The 13,933-nt window shown below is 44.5% G+C and overlaps 1 protein-coding gene across 3 annotated transcripts in view; it reads left to right on the top strand.

The window, feature by feature from the left end:
- dab2ipb (DAB2 interacting protein b) overlaps window positions 1–13,933 on the top strand; it is a 174,496-nt gene that overhangs the window by 82,765 nt on the left and 77,798 nt on the right. The window contains exon 1 of one of the 3 annotated variants that reach the window (XM_066712745.1): window positions 4,410–4,706. The exons of the other annotated variants lie outside the window; for them this stretch is intronic. The gene's annotated coding sequence lies outside the window, so the exon portion shown is untranslated. Of the gene's footprint in view, window positions 1–4,409; window positions 4,707–13,933 lie in introns of those variants that run through there. 3 annotated transcript variants of the gene reach the window in all.

The raw sequence follows: 13,933 nt of genomic DNA, 5'->3' as shown, positions 1-13,933 counted from the left end.
GGGGGTGGGTAGCCATTAATTTCCCTGAAAAGAGCCTCAATTTCAAACACTTTAATTGTATTTCTTGTAGCTGAAGCAGATTGCTCAGGGTCACAGGAGAGAACAGTGACCCTCCCAAACTGTACGCATCCTCTCCTCCCCTGCTACTATCTTACCCAGCCGAGCGTTTGTATCTATTCGTAGGTCGAGGGCTTATGATGTGAGTTGGCTGTTTGAACAAATCCTCAGGCATCCTGCACAGCTACCGGGGGCTAAGCCAGGTTGATTTTTAACCTGCAGTGTGCACATACAAGATGCGTTCAACCGTTTAATTACTCCTAATCGCACAGAAAGTGTGCCTGCAGAATACTAACAACTCCAAAGGTAAATGACTAGTGGATTAACTCTGGGAAAAGAAAGCAGGGCAAACCAGAATGGTAGCTAACTTGTCGGCGTCGGGTTAAGAAGCAGCGGAGACTGTAAACACGTCAAGGCTGTTTATCCTGTTTGAGGTTTGCCAAACAAAAACAATTCCCGTGCAGATACACCGTTGACTCAGCACTTCAGCGACTCCTGACTGAGCACAGGCAGGGGGTCTGTTTTGTGACAGAGAGAGCTCACAGTGGTAATCTGGGGCTGACAGTCACTCCGCTGGTTTACTTTCTAAGCGGTGTGTGTGTGTCCAAACCGGCATCCTGGAGAAATAACACGCACCTTAACCCTTTGAGGGCCGGCTCAGAGCTCTGCGCTGCAGTTCTGAGCCGGGTTTATTTTGTATTGAGAGAAATTCCACACACCTGTGTTTAAGACTTATAAATCATTTACCGTCAATCGATTCACCATCAATGATATATTATTGTAAAGCTTGATGTAAATGAATGAAGATGATGGCTGTTCATGTTCTAAACTAATTCACATATAAAAGATTTAAAACAGACTATAGATTAGTATAGATTTAACAGTAAAGAAATTGGGAACATTTTTACATGGAGATGTAATCAGAATGTTCAGAATTGGAATATAAAAATCTAAATTTGAACTGATATTGTTTTCCTACAAACTTCAGTTTCCATAAGGAGAAATTACCCCCCACACACACACTGTGGTAATGAGTTGTTTTAATGTCTGGATGCATTTATTTATTTATTTTCTCGTTTCATCTTTATCAATTGTCTAGCCAGTGACAATCTACTGACGACTCCTCTTCATTAGCCTAGCTCTCAATTACCTGTTCTGTCATGTCCATGTGCCATTTCAATTTGCAAGGAACCCGTAAAGAATGTAACAGATTTATTTATTTTTGGTTCCTGATTCAATACGATGTTAAAACTGGGTCAGAAAAAAATTGAATTCTAAAGTTTCTATTTTTTTTATTTAATTTTATTTTATGACAGACAGTTCTGCCCTTTGGTTACACTGTATAGCTGGATACCAATTAATTGCACGTTGCTTTTTCCTCCTGATACTGCTTCAGGTTAAAGATGGTAAACAGATAATCTAAGCTGTTCCTGCCAGGGAGCTGTCAGGGACCCAGGCATTGTTATCATATCCACATTCGCACTCACACTCTTGTTTTATGTGAAGAAAAATGCAAATTCAGCATCTGCTTCACCTGTGAGTAGTGTGGGGACAGGCCGGGTTGTCTAAATGAATCTGTCAGTGAAATAAGAACTTATTCGATTCGTGGTAAGAAGGCAGCTTCCAATTGAACCGACTCCCACTTAAAACACGATCTCATGATTAGTGCTTCGTTTAGGATGTCCCAGTGTCTCGGTGTCGCAGGGTCCCAATCGATTTGTTATTTAGATGCATGGCAAAGCTTCTCTTTATCCCAGACGGATATGCATTTATCCCTGACTTGATTTGTTGGTGAATTTAGCACAAATTAAAAATATATATATACACCTATACACAACACAAATACAGTGCAGTCATGATCGATCAGACTCCTAGGAGGCGGTCAGGCCATTCGAAACTCGTGAGAATTTCGAAACTCTTGGCCTAAACAAGTTCAACATGATACACAATTAATATTAATGATATTAATGATTGGTAACCATATTTTTTTAGATCCCGAGTAGGATCCCTGGCGCTTCTCCTTTGCCATAGTTAATATAGACAGGATAAACACTGTGAGGAGAATTATTGGAGATTGCACAGACTGAACCGGTGGTCGCACTGAAGTGAAGTGCGAGTCGTGCCGTTTCAGGATGCGTTACAGCCGGTGGAGTTGGGAACAGTGCCAGCAGTTTGAAACTGCATATAGAGAGAGAGATAGATGCATAGATACAGACATACTGACCTCAATCAGAGTCCTCTAGGATCAACTGGAATCATCTTTTCAGACAGTACTTGTAATTTAGTCATTTACTATCCTGTAAGATTGCACTTATACAACGTTTTGTCATACTACTTGCTCATACTACTCACTTCGCCAGAACTTACTACAGGAGCGGCACAGTATTCCTCAGTATGACTGCAGGACTCATTAGGGCCAAAGAGTCAATTAAAGCTGTCTTTCAGTGTCTGGGTTTGGTAATATGTTAATGCTCCATACGCGGCTGTACAGACCAGATATATTTTCTCTAAAAATGTTTGTTTTCTGACTATTTTCCCGATCGTGATTCCTCTGCCATGCCAAGCTCCTCACACAGCCCCCGACTCCAGAAAGTCTGCTGCGGAGTAGCGATGGCCTGCTGTCAATGTCAGAGCTCTGACTGCAGCCCTTTGCTATTCATTAAGCCTTAATACTGACGGATAAGCAGGTGATGCACGGCGATGAGTGCCGAGAGCTCGCTGTCACTTAGTCCTGCTTCGCCCTGATGCTCAGCCAAATTGTTCTGAACAGCACTATCGAACGGACGCGCTTGGTTCAGGGCCCTCTGTTTGCACGCGTGCCAGCTGGGCGCAGGAGGCGGATTTGGAATAGCTGATTCTGAACAGCGCCATCTTAACCGAACACGGGCATGGATCGAGCTGGACTCGGTGGCAGGCGGTGTGTTTAAGTTTCCCAGGCAGGGTTCCAAGGTGGAGACGGATTTCACTCTGGAAGGGTGCAAGGCTGATTGTCCCATTACCATTCACCAGGTTTCCTTCCTTTGAAACCATATCATGATGCGCTGCAGCCTGTCGAGTTCGTACAAGATGAGGGGTTCAAGTTTGCTGCTGTAATGGAACAATAACGATTTTGTGGCGGAGTCTCGCACAGCAGGCCGCTGGAAATGGGAGGCAATGGTTCCTAGGCAGACCAAAACACATCCGTATGCAGTGTCTATTTCTCTTCCTGGCCAGTCCCACAATTAGGTGGGATAAATCAGCTGGCACACAACACCAATGGCAGTGTAAGGCTTTTAAAATGGCGATAGCGATCACAAACAGCTGGGATCTTAATCAAAAGAAAGTACAAAGCAGCGGGTAAGCCGGGTGATTTAGCAAAAGCACAATGCGATCGGACTTAACCTCTAATCCCCAAGAGTGCATGTGGCGGTGGGGGGGGCGTTCATTCACAGTTTAAATCATGAAACGGATGAAGCGATAGACTCATTCGCTCAGCGCGGGGCTGCGTGCCTTCGTGTTGTGGGTCGTGTGTTTCCCAGGACCGGAAACCAATGGGAAAAATGCCCAACCCACATCAATACCAGCATGGCCTTTCTCCTCTCCCCGTGATTGTTAATGACGGTTACAATTGTAATCAATGACTAAATCCATTTTGTTTGTTTAAACTCGGAGTGGAAAGCGTGGCACCGCAGCTGGATTTAATAAATTAACCACAGCGAGCTTCTTCCTAGAAACCTGCGACGATCTGCTTCATATGTTCTGCGATTAGGCATCTGCTTGTTAGGGAAACAAATGGAGCAATAAGCGGACAGTGATGAATACTGTAACCGGTGGGAAGAGGTCGTTAGGAAGGCTTACATCCTGCTGAATGCAGAAGTAATTGTGATAAACAATTGTGAACCTTAATGTCTCCTGCCCACAAATGTACTCCGCGCTGTCAATAGGCCGCTGATAACCGGAGCAGGAGTGCAGCGTCTGTGCTGTGAATCACTCTGGGCAGTGACTGACTGGCAGTTAAAGAACACGTCTGGCTGCCGCTCGCTCCTCCCCTCCACCATGCCCCCCTCCCCCCCCAAGCCCCCAACCTGAAGCTAACAGTTTCTAGCATTGTCCCCAAAAATAGCTCCTTGCTCCACACAGAGTGGCTGAGTTCCCTCAGCAGCACCAGCTACATAAACTGTTGCCTGAGCTGCAGCCAACACCTAATAAAGCAGACAGGACAAAGACCACACACTCGCGGGGCCGGTGAGGGGCAGGGCTTGCATTCGCCTCCCTCTCTCTCTCTCTCCTCCTGCCTCTGCTCCACTCAGATCACTCAGGCTGAGGAGGGGGAAGATAGCAGAGAGAGAGAGAGAGAGAGAGAGAGAGAGGCTCTGAGCAGTCTGCAAGCACATACAGAGAGGGAGAGAAGGAGAGGGGCAAGCCGTGGCCCACTTTAGGAAGGAGGGCAGTCTCCTCACTGTTGGGCGGGGGGGGTAATAAAGAGGAGGATCTCTCCACCGAGCGCCTGGTGAATGAGTCCAGCGATCCTGGAGCGGAGAGGGACACATGAGGCAGAAAATGGAGCTGTGAGATCGCCCGTCTCCCAGCATCGCTCCCACCTCTGCCGCTGAATTGCAATCCATCCTGTGTGTAGTCGATTTGCTTCCCAGACCCAGGCGGCATGCTCGGTGAGTGCTAGCTTTTCTCGGACAAGCGCTGGTGAATTCAGATGCTCTGTGCTAACATCCTAGTGGGTGTCTTTTTCTGTTGTTGTTTTGTTTGTTGTCCTTTTTCTGTTTTCTGTGCATGTGTCAGGCTTTGTGCGAACGGCTCAGCTTGGCTCCAGACAGTGTTTCTGCCTTGTTCTTTTATTTTTAACCGTGCTCGTTCACCTAGTGTTGTTTCAGGTCCCTGCTGTCACAGCTCCCCTAAAAGCAGACGTGGAAAAAGGTTGTCTCCTGTCTGTGGATGGTACTCTTTAGCCGTATTCGGGAAGCAATTGGGAAGCCAGCCTAAAATATGTAACAAAAATCATCTGACTCCCAAGCCATGAGGTCATCTGTTAAATTACTGCTGGATGTTCTCTGCGCGATGCGATGGATCGGGCTGAGAGTAATTAACCGTTTTCCAAAAAGCCTCGCAGACTCTGTGTTTGAAGTGGACTAAGTGGACCCTGTAATTTAATTTCGAGTTACAGTGCCTTCCTTTCAGTAGCAATTGCTTTCAGAAACAAGGATTCTACCACAAGAACATTTTAATGAGTTTTTGTTGTTCAAGTTTTCTGCCACAATTTAATATCCCACAAGACTGAGAGGGGAGTGCAATAATTCGATAATACGTTATTGTAAAGTGTCACACTTCATTTAATTGCCGAATATCAAGAACAGGACTCGATTTTGTATTTGTTCTTATGGGCTCCTCCACAAAGCAACCTGACAACCTCCTCAGCATCTGCAAGGAAACCTAATAGAATAGGAGATGATAGGATTATATGGGATGATACGTGCAGTTATTATTTGTATGGCTGAACTGATTGGTCATACCCTCGCAGCGGCTGTAACTGTAGTTAAATATAGTCGAGATTCGAGGAGCCAGAAGAGAAGGACACAAGAAGCGTTCTGTTGCAATTGCTCGGGAAAGTGTTTTTAGCGTGTCTCAATTTGAGGAATGCGTTCGTGTCAGGCATCAGTGTACAAAAACACGCTTTTGGTTTCCCCCTGGATATAATATAACCTTTGTTGCGTTGCGTGTCATCAACGTTACACTACATGGCATGTATTTGCCTTTTAAATATTTGTGGAGTCCAGTAGCTACAAAGTGCGGATGTTTTGCTTTTGGCAACATCTCCTGCTGGAATTGGTTCTGGATGGGGACATGTTTCGGGAAGCAGAAAACGTTAGCTCTCCTCTCTCTGTGGTCGGGGGGAGTTTTCTGCTTCGTTTGAGCACATTTGTTCTTCCACAAAGTGCAATACAAGGAGGAGAGAGCTGAAAAATGTTGTTTGGGGATTATTTAAACCGGATTATGACCATACAGGTCTGTGTGTATATCGTGTTTAGTGACACAGGTGCAGTCGTGGCTCTCAGACTATACACAGCCATGTTTTGAATACATTTTTTTGAAAGCGGAATTAAATCCCAAGAGATGCTTGGCCTGCTTCTCCCTGTAGATGTTTATTTACTTTGTTTCCCCAATTCCTGCATCAGAGCTCTTATACGTCCGTAAAGACGTTATGTATTTATTCTGCTGCTACTGCGCTGGGTGCGATGATCATTATTTCTCAAGGCCTGTGAATAACACTTGGCGAGAGCGGGGAGATTAAGACGCACCTGCAGACAGGCCGAGTCCAACAAGCCACTCGAGATCTGGTGTGTTAATCGCGTGTTTTAGTGCATGGACATTCTTGACCCCCAGCGATTGTGACATCATGAGAAACAGTCCAGCGTGGACAGTGTGACCTGGAGGCGGTCTGTGACACACACCCAGTGATGGGGTAATCAGCCTTCCAGTCTCTATAAAAGCCCCCCACTGCATCGTTCTCGGATCTCGAGGCAGCCACATCAGAATATCAATTAGGCTAATGGTGTTTAGCTCCTAATTAGCTCTCTCCACAAATCTAAAAAAAGAAAAGGTGAATTTGACCCACTCAACAAAGGAAGACAGCCAGTATGAACAGAAGGGATGCACCTCATTAGACCCAGAATGTGTTAAAAAAATATTTTTTTAAAATCTGTCACATTTGCTTTCTTACGGAGCCTCAGATGCAGCTTCAATAGTCGAGCAATTGGCAGAATTTAACAAATATGTCATTAGGATCCTTCTTGGCAGCTTAATGGGCTCCCAGCGGAAGAGAACTTGTGTGCCGTGGCGTTTTCGGCTCTTTGTCGTACGTATTCCTTCTGGAGCCCCCCCCACACCGCCCCCTTGTTCAGGGACTGTTATTTAAGTGTGAAGTGACACATTACGCGTCTGCGCTGGAGGCAGTGTCAATCAGGTAGCAAGAGTGGTGTGAGAAAGCAATAAGTAATTTTCACAACATCCCATCTGCTGTTCAATACAGTTTGACACCCATTTCAGTGAGAGAGGGAGACGGAGAAAGAGGGAGATGCTCATCTGGGCCTTTTTCCTTCTTCTCCTTCACTAAGCAACCCCCTCCCCCACCTCTCTTCCTCCTCACTCCGTCTCCCCCTTGCTATTGGCGGCGGAGAATATAATAGTTCATTGCCTCGTTTCGATTTTTTCCTTAAACAGTTTAAAAATATGTGCAAACAGCATGAAAACTTCCCGGGCTATATTTATTATGCACTGTGTCTACAGCCGGCACATGTGACAACATCCGGCGCAGCACAGAAAATAAAAGAAAGGGAAATTAAGGGAAAGACACAGAGAAGCAAGTAAATCAACGATAAACACATTTTGTTTTCTCCCTGCTCACTTGTATCGGATAAGATACATTTCAAAAGATCTTTACTGCGGGTTTTATGGTTGTGGGGAGCATAAAATGTAAATCACTGACTTGGATGCGAGTCGTACAGAAACAAAAGGACTCAGAAGGTGCATGTGAATAAATAAAGATGGTTCTAGCTAACCCCCCAGGTGCAATACACTATTCAATCTGCCTCATACAGAACCACAGTCTTTTTTACTATCAGATTGCATTGAAACACAGGCTGAGGAGACAGTCTGGTCCTGCTTCCTTTCTGTACACAGAGACAATCTCGTTGGTAAATGTGTCTCTGCCCACTAGTGGGCATTCTGGCCTGCGATCTGAAACTTCCCTCTACTGGCAACGGCCCCAGAAAAGACAGCGTCTGGGCCAAGGGAAGAGAGGTTTCATCACCACCCTAACGAGCAATAAAGCCTTAATAGAATCAGCTGAGGTTGAGACGCACTTTTTCTCTTCTCTTTTTTCTCGTTCTACGTGCTTAATCATTGTGTTGACTTTGCTGCACGTTGAGGAGGCCGTGCCTGCCAGGATTTGTGCATTCAAGTGTTTTCCTCGTTAGTTAATGCGAAGGAAGAGAAAAGGGAGGAGGGGGTCAGACTTGCTACTATTTGAGGTCTTATTTAATTAGATGTCTCTTTTATCAGATTGTTGTCTGTGAAAAAACGAAAAACTAAACACAAGAAAGCAGAAATGCAAACCAGTTATCTGTTCCTTAGAAACGTACTACTTCACCCCTGAACATAAAAGGAAGAAACAATGAAACACCGACATTCCTGTCCGAACTGAAGCATCTCCCAATTATCAAATCTGCGGCTCCGCACACTGTTTCTGCACAAACAAAACAAAGCCCTCAACAAAGCCCTTGTGTAATAACAACTATAGTAATAATCATAAGAAGGAATATGCATTAGGGCGGAATAAAACCAGGGTGTTAAATATAGTTCAGTAGCTAGAGGTGTCAGAAGCACAACCTGGGCAGCCAGCTTCAGTGCTGATACACTGTGCATCAAATGATTGTAGCGAGTGGGTTGTGTTGAAGCAACGGCTTTGTGCGACTTTAATATCTGTGTGTGTGTATTGATAATGTATGCATTGTGACATCCTCCAGCATCGTTTTCTGTCCCCTGCGTACAGCTATATTCTGGTTGTTTGGACTGTGTGTGTGCAAGGCGCGTGGATCGGACTCGGGTTACAGGATGTTTACACAGACGCTTGTGAGCCGAATGTGAAATGTCAGGCTTGAACTTGTAACACAGGGCAGGGAATGTGGACGTTTTGAGAATGAATCGGCTTTGATTGGCTATGAGATTGTTGACTCATCTGTCACCCTCTGGCAGGTCACCTGTGTGTCTGTCTGGGTGGGGCTTTCTCTTTCGTGTGTGTATTGGACCGTGGCATTGTCGTTCAGAAGCACACTCAGTTAAAGCAGCGTTGTTGAATAAATCCAGAGTACATTCCTCTTGCATTCTTAGGGTTTTCAGATCATGTTTTCTTTACTGTACAGCTTTGCAAAATGCGTCGTTAACCTCAGTGGGGTTTAAAGGCACAGCAGATTGGATACTTTTGTCTTATTCATTTGGAAACAAAGTAAAACAAAACCCTGCTTCTCGTTTGATATTTTTGTTTGTGATGTCATATTTTCTTATGGATGATTTTAGAAACAACCTGCCTAAAACCCTTTTCAGGTTCCTGAGAGGAGTTAAAGGGACGGCTCTGAATCGTTACCACGCTGTCTCTACTGTCCTGCAGAGTTACACGACCAAGGTCTCTCAAAGATGTCTTTAGAGTAGACCGCACAATATAGCGTCTTAGCTTTCGAATAAGAGATGCACAGATATTCAAGATGTGTGTGTGTGGGGGGGATTGTAACTTGCCTTAAGGATCCTAGTGGAGAATTTAGATTTTTATTTCATTATGCAGAAAAAATATGATATCTCTTATAATAGAATCAAATCCAATACACACTTTTCCCCCGTTCTGAATATCAAAGATTTGGAGAGAATACATTTTGCTCTAATGTATGTGCATTAATCTAAGTAATTATAAAACTGTGTTACTGCATTCGTCCACTGGTACTGTTCTGCTTAAAAAGCTTTGAAGACGAGGGAAATTCTGGCTCAGGCCAGACTCCATGCGAGGAAGATCCCTGCGGTGAACCTGTTTATAAAAAACTTCCTGACTAAATCATAAGAATACATTTTTAACATCAGCAATGGCTGAGCAAAGATAAAGGAGACAAATATTCAACTCTGATTAATCACATTATTAAACTTGTCAGTACATTTGGCTGGATCCTCGGTAAAAAGTAGGGGAGCTCCAGTATTTTTATGTCCGTTTCATTTGCTGTTTATGGCCGGAGATTATCGTTTTCTTTGGGATAGTCTTGACTTCTTTTGGGATGGAGAGGTTTAACAGTTTATTCAGGAAGCCATAATCTTATAACTAATATATTTTGATTGAATTTCTCACTTCAGCAGAGCTTTAATGGCGTGAATATTTAATTTCTACCTCACTGGCCTTCTCTGCCTTTATTTAATAAAAAATGACAGGCTTTTTTTCAAGTTTTCACCAAGTCTACCTTTCACACCCTGTGGCTATCTGCTAAATACCATTTATCTTCTCTTTTTTTGTGTGTGTCTGTGTGGAAATGAGAACTTCTAAGTCGATGACTGAGTCACACTTTGACAGCCTGAAATAAATTTGATAAGACAAGAAATTATATACTTCCCTCTTTGACATGAAAATATGACAGAACCCTGTGGTGGACTATTTTAAAGAAGTGGCTTCCATTTCTTGTTTTGCCTTTAATGTGACACAATGCGGTTTCACTGAGCACACTGTTGACAACAGGAGAGTTTAAGATGGTGGACGATGCTGGAAACCACACAACGGGTCCTGTACTTTGACAACACTGAAAATGTAATCCGTCTGGGGCCGTGTGATGCGAGGCGGTTTCCGTACGTTCATTTCACGCAAAGTCCTGTGAAAGTTTCCACAGCAGACGCTTACAGAGGTGTCAAACCTGAAAGGAAACGATGCAGTTACGGCATTGTGATGCTCGTGCAGATGTTGTCATAAAAACACAGGCGTCAGCTTTCCTTATTAATGTACTGTGCTACAGTATGGCTCAGACAATGACCAAGAGCAACAACAGCCTTAGCAGGAAGGGCAGATTCAGCGTGATTTGTTATGTGTCTTTGTTTATGCTGACATCAGGGCACTAGATGAATTGACCGATCTGTTCTGCAGCAGTATGGGTTCACAAATACAGGCTCTCTAGACTCCCGGTGCAAAGCAAGCCCCAGTAGTGTCGTTGTGCGTCATGGGATCCTGTCCGAATCCCAACTCTATTAATAGTGCCAGTGCAGACGATTCATATCCCCATCCTACAGCTTTAACTCCTCTTCTCCCTGTCTATTCCTTCGACTGGAAGACAGTGGTAAATTCGACTCCTGTTTTGAAGTGTGACTGTCTGCCTCCTGTGAGAAAGTGCACAAGGAAAAACGAGTCCCTCCCCAACTTCAGATAAGGAGGAAGGGGCCAGGCATCTGGGGTCCATCGTTATCAGCGGGTGACCGGTGCTGGAGAACAGAACAGAACAGAAGTAAGACAGGAGTGCGAGGCAGTGAAAGAGTGCAGGGTTTCGGCGTTTTAGAGACGCACGCACTGCTCTCCGTTTTTTCTTGGAACTTAGCGGTAAATTATTTAAACATTATTGAGCATTAAAAAAAGAAAAGCTGTGTTAAAGACGTTCAGGGTTTTGGCTTGACTTATTTTTTTATTTCTCTCCTTTCTTTCTCACATTTTCTCTGAATGTTAGTCTCACTTATGGCACTGTCCAACAATCTGCAAGTATCCTGTGTTATATGAAGTACCTGTGGTCAGCTGGATAAAACTCCTTGTCGTTTTGAATTGAGTGGACTAACCAGGTATGAAATTCTGTAGTTTTTCCCTTAACACCATACTATAATGTGTTCAGGGGCTTTGTGTAGTGGCCTGTTGTGTTTTGCTTTATCTTGAGAAGAACGCATACAGCTGCCTCACGTTGCTGCTCTTTTAGTTTTGCACTGGTGATCATCGGTGGGCAGGTTCAGAAATGAGCCTCGCTGTGGAGCGCAATCTTGGCAGCGATGGGAACCGTTATTGCCTCTTTAATGAGCACATTCGTATGGTTATAATGAAACAAAACAAGAAAAACTGTCGAAACGCCACTTGGTAAACTCACGATGTCACCACGATGTGCGACAGTGTCTCCTCGGTGTCTTGAGCCCAATTGACCTACTTAAAGCGTCTTTCACTCACAGTGCTATATATAAACTTCGGCAGATCCTGGCTGAATTAAGATTAGGGGCTACAACATAGTGGCTGTTCTTCAGCCCCCCACCAGACTATGGGTCACAGTGCACTCAGTTATACATAAGAACATAAGAAAGTGTCCAGTCGAGAGGAGACCATTCGCCCCATCGTGCTCGTTTGGTGTCCATTAATAACTAAGTGATCAAGGATCCTATCCAGTCTGTTTTTGAATGTTCCCAAATTGTCTCTTCAGCCACATCGCTGTGTGAAGAAGTGTCTCCTGTTTTCTGTCTTGAATGCCTTGAAGCCCAATTTCCATTTGTGTCCCGGGTGCCGGCTCCTCTGGTATACAATTCTGCCTCTCGGTGTACTAACCGGTGCTGTAGGACTGTAAAGATATCGAGGAAACATGTTTCTCATTCGGTGTCTTTCTCTGCAGTTGGTCTCGTCTTGCAACCACAATTCAGGGACACATCTGGGTACGGTTCATTCTAAGAACTTTTTGTTGTGTGTGTGTGTGTGTGTGTGTGTGTGTGTGTGTGTGCACGCGTCTCATTCTGTCCACATTTCTGGTTTCCCCCCATATGAATGTGTAGCCATTGTTTGCTCCTTGACTCGAGGCCCTGCGAGACCTCGACTTCCTGTTGGTCGCAGTGAGTCGGAGTGTGGGAAATGTGCTGCGGCTGGAATGGCAGCCCTCAAACGCACCGGGCTGCAGTCGCTGACAGAGCGCTAACCAACACTGCGGGGGGCAGGGGAGCCGTGCCGAAAAACCGAGAAACGCTGCTGTGTCTGAATCGGAATGATGCGTATTGTAATATCTAATTAGTACACGAGAAGAGACAATTACCACGTCTCAGATAACATTCTCATCAGAGGGAGGTTTTGGCTGAGGCAGGGAGGCACAGCTCCTGGAGAGTTGACAGTGTCGTACTGTTATTTAGGGCAAGTATCTTTTCCTTTCTTTCCTGGTGTGTTTGTCTGTTTGTTTGTTTGTTTGTTTGTTTCTTCCTCTTGTATGTCATTTGCAAACTTTGAATCAGGCTTTCTTTATCACACCAAGCAAACACAGGAGCCAGACCATCGCAGAGAGATTTAAAGGGAATTGGTGCTTTTAGGGTCTCTGTCTTTGTGTGTGCATGTGGTCAGACACTGATTTACATTGATTGATTGATTGATTGACTGGGATTTATTTCTACTTTTTTAAATGTTTGTTTTGTACTGAAACAGGGTGCTCAAGCACATTGGGAGCCTGATTGACTTGAGCGTAAGGAGCACATGCTGATTAGATTAGCCCAAGGGACTGCAGGACCAAATCTGAGCCTATAGTATTTAGTCTGGTGCAGACACTTAAAAATAAATAATTATATACGACTATGTAACGCAGCGCTAATTAGCAAAAACTCGGAATGCTTATTATATTTATTTAAGTGCGTGTACTAACTGGACCTGCATGTGTATTTAGCCTCTGGAAAACGATCCCTTGTTGTTTGTGAACTTTCCCCCAGTGCGTCTCGCTTGCAGGCGACCCGTAAATGAATCGCGTTTGATTCAGGTTGCTGCGTTTTTATTACATTACGCTCTGCCATAATCAGCACAGATGTCACAATTCCTGAGGAAAGCTGTCTATCTACACGCAGGCCTGCACTGACAAGTTGAGATTTGGGTTTTGGTTGTTATTTTTTGCTATTTTTGTGCTCTTTCCAACCCCCCCCCCCCCCCACCATCCTGGCTGCCAGCTGTAACTTTTTTGTAGGCCAGTGGTTCCTGAACCGAATATAAATAAACCCCTGGCAGTGTGCCATTAATCTTTGTGTGGAATTAGGAAGCTTGAGTTTCACCCTGAAAATTATCTTCAAATAAGAAATACTCTTTGCTGTTTTTGTGTTGTGTTGTTTGCCCCTGACAGTTTTCAATCTACTGTACCTGGGGTATCAGAACATCCCTAATTGGTCTGGGGTCCCATTGAAGCGATCAATACCCTGTCTTTGCCAAATGCAATGGTTAGATCAGCCCACAGTTCCCAGGAAGACATTGGATGCTCTACACGCATTAGAATGCATGAACATCCGGTTTCTCTCCCAGCCTCCCCAGTGCTTTGTGAATCCTATCTGTGGGTGAATATTAGAAACTGGGAGACCAACGGCGGTCCGTGTTGTCGATTGCATTGAA

The sequence above is a fragment of the Amia ocellicauda genome, chromosome 9 (genome assembly GCF_036373705.1).
Source record: "Amia ocellicauda isolate fAmiCal2 chromosome 9, fAmiCal2.hap1, whole genome shotgun sequence".
Classification (NCBI taxonomy): Eukaryota; Metazoa; Chordata; class Actinopteri; order Amiiformes; family Amiidae; genus Amia; species Amia ocellicauda.
This window is presented reverse-complemented; position numbering and strand designations above follow the sequence as displayed.